Source organism: Oncorhynchus gorbuscha, linkage group LG26 (assembly GCF_021184085.1).
Source record: "Oncorhynchus gorbuscha isolate QuinsamMale2020 ecotype Even-year linkage group LG26, OgorEven_v1.0, whole genome shotgun sequence".
Classification (NCBI taxonomy): domain Eukaryota; kingdom Metazoa; phylum Chordata; class Actinopteri; order Salmoniformes; family Salmonidae; genus Oncorhynchus; species Oncorhynchus gorbuscha.
In genome coordinates this window covers 41,095,695-41,108,713 of record NC_060198.1, presented here as the reverse complement: position 1 = coordinate 41,108,713, position 13,019 = coordinate 41,095,695, and the positions used below count along the sequence as shown (strand labels likewise).

Sequence of the window (13,019 nt, the reverse complement as noted above, 5' to 3'; positions counted from 1 at the left end):
CTAAGTAGCTGCTCTTATGAAATAGCCCATTGGAGACCGGACAACTAAGGAAATTGTGACCTCTGGTGGACAATCAGAGTGTGTACAAGTTGCCAACAGGAAAGGCTAACAAAACCCCTTTTCAATAAGGTTTGTTTCACCAGAGAAGGATGACGAACGACGGCATTCAGACTAGAGATTGACCGATTTATCGGAATGGCCGATTAATTTGGGACTGATTTCAAGTTTTCATAACAATCGGAAATGGGTATTTTTTGACGGCGATTTTTTTTCACCTTTATTTAACCTCTCTGTGGATATGTGGAACGGTAGCATCCCACCTCGCCAACAGCAAGTGAAAGTGCAGGGCACCAAATTCAAAACAACAAAAATCTCAATTAAAATTCCTCAAGCATACAAGTATTTTACACCATTTTAAATATAAAATTCTCGTTAATCCAGCCACAGTATCGGATTTCAAAAATGATTTACAGCAAAAGCACCACAAACGATTATGTTATGTCACCACCAACTCACAGAAAAACACAGCCATTTTTCACATTTCACAAAAAGATCAACCTTTGATGATCTTTATCAGATGACACTCATAGGACTTCATGTTACACAATACATGTATGTTTTGTTCAATAAAGTGCGTATTTATATATTTTTTTTTATCATTTCATTGGCGCGTTACGTTCAGTAGTTCTAAAGCATGCAGTGATTGTGCAGAGAGCCACATGAATTCACAGAAATACTCATAAATGTTGATGAAAATTCAAGTGTTATGCATGGAACTTTAGATACACATCTCCTTAACGCAACCGCTGTGTAAGATTTTTTAAATGTACGGAAAAAGCATAATGAGCACGGCGCTCAGAGCCAAAACCAGCCAAAAGAAATATCCGCCATGTTGCGCAGTCAACATTAGTCAAAAATAGCATTATAACTATTCACTTACCTTGGATGATCATCAGAATGCACTCCCAGGAATCGCAGTTCCACAATAAATGTTTGTTTTGTTCGATAATGCTATCATTTATGTCCAAATAGCTTCTTATGTTAGGGCGTTTAGTAAACAAATCCAAAAGGCGTTCAGGTCCAGCCGAACGTCGGACGAAAAGTTCAAAAAGTTCCGTTACAGCCCGAAGAAACTTGTCAAACTAAGTATAGAATCCATTTTTAGGATGTTTTTATAATAAATCTTCAAAAATGTTCCAACCGGAGAATTCCTATATCTATAGAAAAGCAACGGAACGAGAGCTAATTCTCTCGTGACCGCACCTCAGAGCCTGTGGCAATCTGCCAGACACCTCATTCCTCTCTCATTCGGTCCCACTTCACAGTTGAAGCCTGAAACCATGTTCTAAAGACTGTTGACATCTAGTGGAAGCCCTAGGAAGTGCAACATACCCAATACCCCACTGTATCTACAATAGGGACTAAGTTTTAAACTTTACAAGCCTCAGATTTCCCACTTCCGGGTTGGATTTTTCTCAGGTTTTCGCCTGCCATATGAGTTATGTTATACCCACAGACATCATTCAAACAGTTTTAGAAACTTCAGGGTAGAGGTCGACCAATTAATTGGAATGGCCGATTAATTAGGGCCGATTTCAAGTTTTCATAACAAATCGGAAATAGGTATTTTTGGGCGCCGATTTTTTAAAACTATTTGTATTGATTTTTGTAGTTTAAAAAAAATACCTTTATTTAAGTCAGTTAAGAACACAATTCTTATTTTCAATGACGGCCTAGGAACTGTGGGTTAACTGCCTTGATCAGGGGCAGAACGACAGATTTTCACCTTGTAAGCCAAGGTAAGTTGCTTGCTAGCATTAAACTTATCTTATAAAAAACAATCATAATCACTAGTTAACTACACATGGTTGATGATATTACTAGATATTATCTAGCGTGTGCTGCGTTGCATATAATCTGACTGAGCATACAAGCATAAAAGTATCTAAGTATCCGACTGAGCGCTGATAGGCAGAACCAGGCGCGTAAACATTTATTCAAACAGCACTTTTGTGCGTTTTGTCAGTAGCTCTTCGTTGTGCGTCAAGCATTGCGCTGTTTAGGACTTCAAGCCTATCAACTCCCGAGATGAGGCTGGTGTAACCGAAGTGAAATGGCTAGCTAGATAGCAAGTGCTAATAGTGTTCAAACATCACTCGCTCTGAGCCTTCTAGTAGTTGTTCCCCTTGCTCTGCTGTTGTCGTGGTGTTGCTGGTTCGAGCCCAGGGAGGTGCAAGGAGAGGGACAGAAGCTATACTGTTACACTGGCAATACTAAAGTGCCTATAAGAACATCCAATAGTCAAAGGTTAACAAATGGTATAGAGGGAAATAGTCCTATAATTCCTATAATAACTACAACCTAAAACTTCTTACCTGGGAATATTGAAGACTCATGTTAAAAGGAACCACCAGCTTTCATATGTTCTCATGTTCTGAGCAAGGAACTTGAACTTCAGCTTTCTTACATGGCACATATTGCACTTTTACTTTCTTCTCCAACACTTTGTTTTTGCATTATTTAAACCAAATTGAACATGTTTCATAATTTATTTGAGACTAAATTGATTTTAGTGATATTATATTAAGTTAAAATAAGCGTTCATTCAGTATTGTTGTAATTGTCATTATTACAAATATTATTTTTTCTCTCTTTTTTGTTTATAAATCGGCCGATTAATCAGTATCTACTTTTTTTGGTCGTCCAATAATCGTTATTGGCGTTGAAAAATCATTTTCGGTCGACCTCTACACCAGAGAGAGCCACCAGAGAGAGCCACCAGAGAAGAGAGAGCCACCAGAGAGAGCTGAGAGAGAGAGCCGAGAGAGACACGAGAGTGTTTGGGTCTACTCAGGTCCACCGCTGCATAGAGAAACAGAAAGACAAGGGAGCGAGCATTTTGAGGTGAGGACAGGCTTTTTTCTTCTCATTAAAAATGGAAACCTGTCATTTTTAAATCTACTCCCTAACACACACAGACACGGCTGACAGTGAGGGTCAAACACCAAGGCCCAGACCACCCACTGCCCACCTGCCTCTCCACAAGGCATCTCACAGAGAGAGACTAAACTACTTTAGGAGCAATATACAGTCAGGGAAGAATGTGAACACCTATAGCTGCAATCGCCACCAGCATATCAGCTTCAAAATACATATTTCAGCAGATCCAATTAAGATCAACCCCTCTCTTAAGTTGTCATGCTGGTATGCTGAGACACTGCGATCAAGGGCAAACACCTGCCACAGGGAGATAACGGAGTACAGCTGTCACCCCATCTCTGAAGAGTCTCCCTCATTTCTAACAGAGAAGACACAGCCTCCCTTCCTGCCCCTCCCAGGAGAACATGTGCCTCCCACCCACACACAATGAGACTAAGCAGGACCATTCAACAGCACAAACCCCCTGTGGAATAGGCATGTCAGCCCACTGTAGTACACAATCGCCAGAGCTGTGTCTAGTAATGGAGATAGAAGGGCTAGTCAGATGATGGAGGGTCCAAGTGAATGGCAATACATGGACAGAGACGATACAACAACAAGTAACATGTACAACAGCCTTTTCCTTGGCCATTTTTGGACGAACACTCAACACAGCAGACAAGCAGAAAGGAAGGAGGGAGAGAAAAGAGAGGGAGGGGTTGGAGATGGAGGTAAAGAAGGAAAAGCTGTGCTCTCCCTCTTTCCGTCTTCTCGTGTTGCTCTTTTCAACTTGCGGAAAGGAGGAGAAGGCAACAGCACTAATAAGTTCAGCTCCATCTGTCTGCTGCTCGCCATGCGACAGGGGCTACTCTTCTGGTGCCCCGACGTCACTCTGCTTCCCAATTACCACATTTATACACTGCACCTCGTACCGCACGCACACACTCCTTCCCTCGTTTACATTTCTGCAGCGCTATTTTAAATGCTTTACGTACTTCCATCTCACCTTTCTACATGTATATTATCCATACATGAATTAAACAGTGAGTTAGTTATACAGTGAATGCTGAGAAAGAGCAGCTCCTCTCTGTGGAAGGTGACGAAGCAGTGCATGAAGACTAACAGAGACGCCACCACCTGTAGCTGTGGCCAAACTGTTTCTTTTTAAAGCCCTGCGGTTGTGATGAAGTGTTGAGTACATCTATACTCCAGACACCTTGGTGTGTGTGTGTGGTGGCAGGCGTCTATATGCCACCGCGTCTAGTCAGTACTCAGACGCAACACCGTCTTCACTCAGGACTGGGACTGAGACAAATATACAGAATTGTAAAGCTTCACAACTTTTGCAACTTGATTCCAGACCACTTCTCCATCTCAGTGATGCATGTTGTCAACTTAACATCCAGTCTGATCCAGGTATTATCTGACCACAGAGCGCTGTGCAAAGCTGCCTGGCAGGCAACAGGCATCACATCCACCAAGCCAGAGTCTATTAAGATAAGATCCAAACAATAACAGTGCTGTAAGTGGCTGTCCCCACCTCGTACCTCACCCTCCCCGTCTGACCTTTCCTAATTCAACTTCAGGTTAAGTGTACCTGTGCTCACTGCCTCTCAATATGTTCTCTCAGGGAGGCCTTTTGGTGAGTCATCAGATAGCGCCGGCTGCAGCAGTATTCTCTGAGGTTGGAAATGCCAGGCAGATAAGGCTGCTCAGGTGTTAGGTGTGCACAGATGCACACGCACGCACAGTGCCGGGTGACATTTTAAAAGTCCTCACTGCTTCTCAGAGCACACCAGTTTAGTTTAACATTACCCATTCTCCTCACTGCAGCTTATCCTCAACATAATACTCCAGCCATCACTCTCAGCAGCCAGACCCTTTAATCTTCCAGTCCATCCTGTCAGTCTGTGCCGGAGTTAACTTTTCCCCAGCCACACCTCTCACAGATTAATGACCATTAGAGTGTGTTAGAGTCTGGCACATTCCAATCTCCACCCGGCCAGTCAAACTCACCGCCGAGACTGATTCAGTTCCCGCAGACTCATAGTGACACAACCAGACAATGACGCGGTGAGAGTGATGGAGTGAGAAAGTCCCCACTCAAAGGAAACAATTCACAAACCGGTAAACGTAAACAACAGCACATCACAGTGAAGGTACCTGTAGATGCTTAAGGGAAGGTGTGGCTGGGAAAATAGGCAAAAGTGAGGAAAGGAAAGAAGGAAAGAGGGATAGACAGGGTGGTAGAGGAGCTGATCACAGTTGGATTGTGGCCCTTCAGGAGGAGAAATAGAAATAAAACCTAATCATTAAGCAACTCTACACAAGCAGCCTGTTTGAGACTGGGGGAGTCACCGGCAGAACAGCTGCAGGGTTGCCGCAGCAACTGGAATTAGAACCAGGAGGCCGAATGTGAGACAGAAACCAGGTGAAAGAGAAGAGAGTGATTGAGAGAGTGAAAGAAAGTGAAAGAGTGAAATAAAGGGAAAGTAATCAAACACCTTTCCAGGTTGCCAAGCGACAGGCGATGCCAGTCAGTGAATGTAGAGCACAGTTGATCAAAGTTGGCCGCTGGGCAGTAATAGGTCCCCAAACAATTACTGTGAAAAGACCTTTAAACCTCTTGAAGCTAGGGGGCACTATTTTCATTTTTTGAAAAATAACATACCCAAAGTAAACGGACTATTTCTCAGGACCAGATGCTAGAATATGCATATAATTGACAGCTTAGGATAGAAAACACTCTAAAGTTTCCAAAAAACTGTCAAAATATTGTCTGTGAGTATAAAAAAATCCAATCAGGAAGTGCCTCTTATTTTGAAACCCTTCTGTTCCTTTTCATGCCTATCCTCCATTTAAAGGGATATCAACCAGATTCCTTTTTCTACGTCTTCTCTAAGGTATCTACAACCTTTAGACGTAGTTTCACGCCTTTATGTTGAAGAATGAGCGTAAACGACTACATTGCGTAAGTGGCCAGCTGATGGCTCTCAGAGTGATTCTTGCGTAAAAGAGAGAGGTAGCCATTTTTCCTCCCTGTCCTACTGAAAAGCCAATTGTTCCGGTTGATATATTATCGAATAGATATTTGAAAAACACCTTGAGGATTGATTATAAAACATGTTTGCCATGTTTCTGTCGATATTATGGATATAATTTGGAGTTGTCGTGACCGCTATTTCCGGTGGATTTCTGAACATAACGTGACAAACGAACAGAGGTATTTGGGTATAAAAATAATCTTTATGGAACAAAAGGAATATTTGCTGTCTGTGAGTCTTGTCAGTGAAAACATCCGAAGATCAAAGGTAAACGGTTAATTTGATAGCTTCTGATTTTCGTGACCAAGCTTCCTGCTGCTAGCTGGACATAATGCTATGCTAGGCTATCGATAAACATACACAAACGCTTGTCTTGCTATCGCTGTAAAGCATAATTTCAAAATCTGAGACGACAGGGTGATTAGCAAAAAGCTAAGCTGTGTTTCACTTGTGATTTCATGAATATGAATATTTTCTAGTAAGATTATTTGACCGTTGCGCTATGCTAATTAGTGTAGTTGCTGACAATTCTCCCGGATCCGGGATGGGTAGTTCCAAGAGGTTTTAATTAACCTCTTGGAACGACCCATCCCAGATCCGGGAGAATTGTAGCGTCAATTAAGTAGCGTCAATTACCTGGAGCAGCCGTGAGGGAGGGGGACAGGGGATGGAGCCACTGACAGATGAGCGGATGAGGTGAGGTGGAAGGGGGCTGGGGTACGAGAGAAACCCAGTGACAGGTCCTCTAAAGTCCTGAACTAATTACTCTGTCTCCATAAAGAGACACTGGTCTCTGATCACTGCCCCGCACATCACTTATACACACAACAGCATGCACGAGGGCCTTCACACACAATAAGCACACAGAACTATTTTAACATACATACCGTAATTTCCGGACTATAAGCCGCTACTTTATTCCCGCGGTTTATACAATGACGCGGCTAATTTATGGATTTTTCCCACTTTCACAAGATTCATGCTGCCAAAAAACTAAGCACCGTCACATAATGTGACGTAAATCGAGCGTGCTCAAACTTCCCATCATTCTGATTACGGTAGTAATTTTGTCACCCTCATCATGGCAAAGACACGGAGAAATGCATATGATGCAGCTTTCAAGTTGAAGGCGATCGATCTGGCTGTTGGAAAAGGAAATAGAGCTGCTGCACGGGAGCTTGGCCTTAATGAGTCGATGATAAGACGTTGGAAACAGCAGCGTGAGGAACTGACTCAGTGCAAAAAGACAACAAAAGATTTCAGATGGAAGAAAAGCAGATGGCCCAAAGTATTTGCAACCACTTGACATCAGCGTAAATCATGCATTTAAGGTGGCGCTCCGTGTTCAGTGGGAGGCTTGGATGACAAGTGGGGAGAAATCCTTCACTAAAACGGGCCGCATGCGAAGAGCAACTTATGGTCAAGTCTGCCAGTGGGTTCTGACAACGTGGAGCATTGTCAAAAAATCCACTATCATCAAAGGGTTTCGAAAGGCTGGACTGCTGCGTGTTGAAGGGGCAGCTTGAGCTCAGCAGGGAATTTGCCTCCGGATGAAAGTGACGGGAGCGACAATGAAAACGATCCACCATCGGATGAAGCAATTCTGAGGCTATTCAACTCCAACACCGAAGGAGATGACTTCAGTGGTTTCAGTGCACAGGAAGATAGTGACCAATGACTTTCTTCGTAGGCTGTTTAATTTTTGTTGCAAGCGGTGTTTCATTTAAAGGCTGTGTAAAGTTCATTTGTTTCAATGTACTGGTAGGCACCTGCGGCTTATAGACATGTGCGGCTTATTTATGTACAAAATACATATTTTTTAATAATTCAGTGGGTGCGGTTTATATTCAGGTGCGCTTAATAGTCCAGAAATTACAGTACTTTAATCTAAGAAACACCGTGTGGGCGATGGTCAATTTCTACATAACGGACTCTGTTCACCTTTTGTTCCATCTAGAGGGTTGTTTCAGATCATATTTCACGATTTGTTAAGTTGACTAGAACTTCTACAAACACTTTATTTCATACAAATCCTCCGTTCTCTCCAGTTTACAGTTCTGTCACAGGTCATTTACAGTTACAATATCCTCCCCTCCCTCATCTCTCACACCAACACTGATAATTATTCCCCTTTTCACACCTGAAAGTCCTTTATTAGAAATGAAGTGTTACTTTAGCTTTATGAAGACAGACATCTGAATCATATATTGAATGATTCAATGCTGCCACCTACTTCTAATTGTGCTGTCTTTGCATCCACCCTCTTTCCTCTCATTTGTCTATCTTTGTCCTCTTTCCTCTTTCATTTCTTTGCGTCATTCATTTATTCAAACCCTGAATCTCACACCTTCTCCCATCTAAAAGTAACCTTCCTCTGTCAAAAAAAAATGATCCCACACCTAGTTATTTTTTTCTCTCTCAACATTTCCCTCAGTCTCTTCAAACCAGCCACCAGTCACTGCCCCACCCAAAATCACCCAACTTCCCAGTGTTGGTACACCCCCCCCCCCCCCCCCCTCACCCCTTATCTCCAACCCAGTTGGTACTCACCCAGATCAAAGTCCCTCAAACATCTGTGCTGCTGGCTGATGCCATGGCTGGGCCAGCTGGGCCCTCTGTCTGTCAGTCTGGGAGCAGTCCTCTATCTGTACGTCTGTCTGTCTGAGTCTCTGGCTGTGTCCCTCTGTTTGCCTGGGCCTCCTGTCCGGCTGCAGAGAAGGAGAACACAAACAAGAGATTGAGACGAGAGGAGTGTGAGTTCATTGTGAAAAACAACCATTACAAAAAAACATTGACGCAAGACACAGAAACAAACTGCTGACTAAGTGTATCTGAACTGAAGGTCGACCAATTATGATTTTTCAACGCTGATTCCGATTATTTCTCGAACCAGGAACATAACGACAACAGCCACCCCCGAAGCAGCGTTACACATGCAGAGCAAGGGGAACAACTACTCCAAGTCTAAGAGCGAGTGATGTTTGAAACACTATTAGCACGCACCCCGCTAACTAGCTAGCCATTTAACATCACATCGTTACACCAGTATAATCACAGGAGTTGATGGGCTTGAAGGCATAAACAGCAGAGCTGCTGGCAAAACGCACAAAAGTGCTGTTTGAATGAATGCTTATGAGCCTGCTGGAGCCTACCTTCGCTCAGTCAGACTGCTCTATCAAATCATAGACTTAATTATAGCAGGATAACACACAGAAATACAAGCCTTAGGTCATTAATATGGTCGAATCCGGAAACTCATCTCGAAAACAAAACGTTTATTCTTTCAGTGAACTACGGAACCATTCCATATTTTATCTAATGGGTGGCATCCATTAGTCTAAATATCCCTGTTACATTGTACAACCTTCAACGTTATGTCATAATTACATAAAATTCTGGCAATTTCGTTCGCAATGAGCCAGGCGGCCCAAACTGTTGTATATACCCTGACTCTGCGTGCAATGAACGTAAGAGAAGTGACACAATTTCACCTGGTTAATATTGCCTGCTAACCTGGATTTCTTTCAGCTAAATATGCAGGTTTAAAATATATACTTCTGTGTATTGATTTTAAGAAAGGCATTGGTGTTTATGGTTAGGTACACGGAGCAACGACAGTCCTTTTTCGCAAATGCGCACCGCATCGATTATATGCAACGCAGGACACGCTAGATAAACTAGTAATATCATCAACCATGTGTAGTTATAACTAGTGATTATGATTGATTGTTTTTTATAAGATAAGTTTAATGTTAGCTAGCAACTTACCTTGGCCTCTTACTGCATTCGCATAACATGCGGGGTCCTCGTGAGGCAAGTGGTTAGAGCGTTAGACTAGTTAACCACAAGGTTGCCAGATTGAATCCTGACATGGTAAAAATCTGTCGTTCAGCCCCTGAACAAGGCAGTTAACCCACCGTTCCTAAGCAGTCATTGAAAATAAGAACGTGTTCTTAACTGACTTGCCTCGTTAAATAAGGATTAACGTGTTATGAAAACTTGAAATCGGCCCAAATTAGTCAGCCATTCCAATTAATCGGTCGACCTCCAATCTGAAAGGACTCCGGTACCTCTACTTAATAATACTTTTGTGAATGTGTAGTGTAAGTTTAGCAAGGAAAGTCCAGCCAGACAGTACAAAGTAACGCCCCAGTAGTTCAATCGGAAGACGATCTCAGTGAGACTCCAATAACAGTGCTGTCTGTCTGGCCTCTCTCTCCCTGGCTGAACAGTTCGAGTCTCTGGTGTAGGAGAAGTCCGTCTGTCTCCTTCCCTCTCCCTCTGTCGACATGGCTGAGGTGGCCCTGTCTCCCCCATGGAGGAGCGGGATTCATTTAGTGAGGTGTCTGATTTGAGGTAAAACCAGACTGATGCCACACAGCAGAATTGTTAAAACACTTCATTATGTCTAGTAGGGATGCACAATAAATCGGTGAGCATATCGGAAAGGGCCTATATTAGTAACAAATGCCAACATCGGCCCGATGTCTTACTCCAATATGCAAAACCGATGTTAAAGCTGACGTGCATACCTATATAACGTAGGTAGATGACGTATTGACGCCACGAAAAATACAGCACTACACAGAACAAAAGCAGAAAAATACGAAGCGCACTCTTCCAACAACCAAACAAGTTCAAGTCCAGCAGTCAATTGAAAGAGTAAGAAAATGTCAGCGAGACAACTCAAAGGCTAAATCCATTAACGCCAAGATAAAGGAATCCATTGCCCTTGACAATCAACCCTTCTCTGTTGTGGATGTTGGCTTTCCCCGACTGGTCAAGCCCCGGTACACACTATTTTTCCGATGTTGCCCTACCGGAGTTACACAGTATTGTTGAGACGTACATCTATGAGCTCACTGCTATTAGCTTCACGACTGACATTTGGACCAGCGATGTCAGCCCCGTGTGCATGCGGAGTTTGACAGCACAGTGGGTCGCCAGGGATTCCGTACTGAGGAAGGCCGTATTGCATGCTCAAGAATGTGCTGGTTCTCATACCGCTGCTGCCATTTCAATGGCATTTGAGAACATGTTTGAAACATGAACACACTCCTAGCGCCATTCGAACAACTGACTGGAGAAATAAGCTAATCAACAGCGTCTGCAGCAGACGTGATACCCTCTGTCATGGCATTGAAACGCCTGCTCAACAAAACTGCCAACAGACCGGGGGGTTAAAACTTACAAAAGTACTCGAGGCTGTGAGCAAGCAATTCGGTGGCATTCTCGCTGAGCCTCTTTACTGTGTCACCATCAATCTTGATGCTAGGTACAAGGACCGGATGCAGACAGGGAACAGGGTTTACGTGAAATGTTACATACACAGCTGGACAAGATGGAAAAGGACACAGTGACAGTGTGCACCGAGAAAGAGAGGCATCGGACAGACCGATCAGAAACTTAACCGCTTGACATGTATGATGAAATCCTGGTTGAGCCCCAAAAATATTTTCAGTTTATTATTCCTTGCCCACATTCGACCACCCATCAGAGATGATTGCAATACAGTCTGCTTTCTCTGTCATTTGCTTGACCTTCCCTTGAACTCTGCATCCAGCAAATGAGTAGATAAAGTATGTCTGGTTGGATGGGTGTACGCTGGGCAAAGAACATTGAGAAATTGCCCGTGAGGATCAGAGGTGAACCAGTTGCATACACAGCTCGAGCAAGACATTCATCAGCATTTCTCTGACTACGTTCCTCCATTGAGTCAAAAAAACATCTGATTCCAGGAGGATCGTGAGCTGTTGCTATCGATAATGTCCGATTCATCATTTTCACCTCGAATAGAAATAGAGGGACTTTTGTCAGAGGATGCTTGTTGTGAGCGCTGAGGGAACTTTATGCACTTGGCCAGATGATTATGCATCGTTGTTGCATTCTTCACATATGATTTGGCACATTATTTGCAAATGTACACAGCTTTTCCTTCTACATTAGCTGCAGTGAAATGGCTCTACACATCAGATAGTCCTGTGGCATTTTCCTGTAAAGATTAGAAAAAAGGGAGAGAAAAAAAATACAATTCCATGTACAGATAAATAGTTAAGCAGTTAGATTAAACATAGATACTCTCAGAAAGGTCCTAGAGGATGGAAACAGGTGCATTAACACTGCTCAGTTAGCAGGCTCCAGCAAGCAAAAATACACATGGTAGCAAATACTAACTAGCAGAAATTGTTAACAAGTTAGAAATTATTAAATAGTAGCTGTGGGCTACTATTTACTAGTTAACACAAAAAAACATGTCATAAAATATATTCACCCCACCCAGTATTTGTAATCAAAACTTACCATAAATCATGTAGTCCTTGGCTCAGACAGTGTAGTAGTGTGGGCTCAATAGCATCTCATAAGTGTGCAAGATCTTGAGAATCAGCTGTACATGTGATTGAAAAATGAACTGTGCATGCAGAGGGTTGCAATTCCATTGAACTGGGGATAGTTTAATCAAAATCCCACAAAAAAAGGTTCACTGTTATAAGCTAACTTTTTTGATGAATTTAAGCAAAATTCCAAAATTCCAAAGCTTAAACGTCCATGTAAAATTTCTGGGAGAAATTCTGGAAATTTACTGGAAAACTCGACCCTTTGCGACCCTAATCAGACACCTTATTGATAGCAACAGCTCACGGTCTTCCTGGAATCAGAAGTTTTTTTTTACTCAATGGAGGAACGTAGTCAGAGAAATGGTGATGAATGTCTTGCTCGAGCTGTGTATGCAACTGGTTCACCTCTGATGCTCACAGGCAATGTGTATTGGAAGAGATTTCTGAATATTCTTCACCCAGCATACACCCCTCCAACCAGACATGCCTTATCTACTCATTTGCTGGATGCATAGTTCAACAGAGTTCAAGTGAAGGTCAAGCAAATCATAGAGAAAGCAGACTGCATTGCAATCATCTACGATGGGTGGTTGAATGTTCGCGGGCAAGGAATAATCTCACCCCTCAACCAGTATTCTACAAGAGCACAGACATAAGGGACAACAGACATATCGGCCTCTTCATTGCAGATGAGCTGAAGGCAGTCAATGACCTTGAACCA

General features: G+C 42.8%; 1 protein-coding gene and 1 pseudogene across 1 annotated transcript in view; one reads left to right on the top strand and one right to left on the bottom strand.

The window, feature by feature from the left end:
* Positions 1–13,019, top strand: part of LOC124015125 — a 413,427-nt pseudogene that overhangs the window by 306,242 nt on the left and 94,166 nt on the right.
* The window catches only part of LOC124015119 (speckle-type POZ protein), a 103,163-nt gene that overhangs the window by 70,022 nt on the left and 20,122 nt on the right, over positions 1–13,019 (bottom strand). The window contains exon 2 of the mRNA XM_046330072.1: positions 8,514–8,671. The gene's annotated coding sequence lies outside the window, so the exon portion shown is untranslated. The remainder of the gene's footprint in view (positions 1–8,513; positions 8,672–13,019) is intronic.